The sequence below is a fragment of the Cebus imitator genome, unplaced genomic scaffold (assembly GCF_001604975.1).
Source record: "Cebus imitator isolate Cc_AM_T3 unplaced genomic scaffold, Cebus_imitator-1.0 Scaffold842, whole genome shotgun sequence".
In the NCBI taxonomy this organism is placed as follows: Eukaryota; Metazoa; Chordata; class Mammalia; order Primates; family Cebidae; genus Cebus; species Cebus imitator.
The window spans coordinates 44172-44900 of NW_016108157.1; positions in this window are offsets into that span (position 1 = coordinate 44172).

Sequence of the window (729 nt, forward strand, 5' to 3'; positions counted from 1 at the left end):
TATATGTACATCCTGGAATAACATGCAGTCATAAAAAGAATGAGATCATGTCTTTTGTAAGAACATGCATGCAACTGGAGTCCATTATTCTTAGCAAACTAATTCAGGAACAGAAAACCAAATATGGTATGTTCTCCCTTAAAACTTAAAAGGATGAGTTAAATGATGAGAACTTATAGAGAAGGAAACAACACTGGGACGTACTTGAGGATAAAGAATGGGAGGTGAGAGAGAAGTAGAAAATATTTACTGTTGGGTACTAGGTTTAATACCTGAGTAATGTAATTATCTGTATAGCAAACTCCCTGTTACAAGTTTACCTATGTAACAAACTTGCACATGTACCCCTGAACTGAAAGTAAGAGTTAAAAAGAAAAGAGAACACTGTTGCTAATGTGTGAGTGAAGAAAAAGACGATTACAAAGGGTAGATGGCATTTTGTCCGTAATATGATAAAAAGCATAATCTATGTAGAAAAATTATGTAAATAAGGATTGATATGTACATATAGTGTTGTGCAAACTGTGTGGATCCATTTGACTGAGTAGAGATCTCCACAAATGAACAGCATCTTAGATTCAGCTGATCATTCCAAACTTAGACATGTTACCTAAGTATCTTAGATATAACCAATCATTCCAAACTTAGTTACTATTCAAGAGCAATTATTTGGCTCAGAATTCTATGATAATTTCTGATAGCTGTGTCTGAGCTCAGCTGACCTCAGCT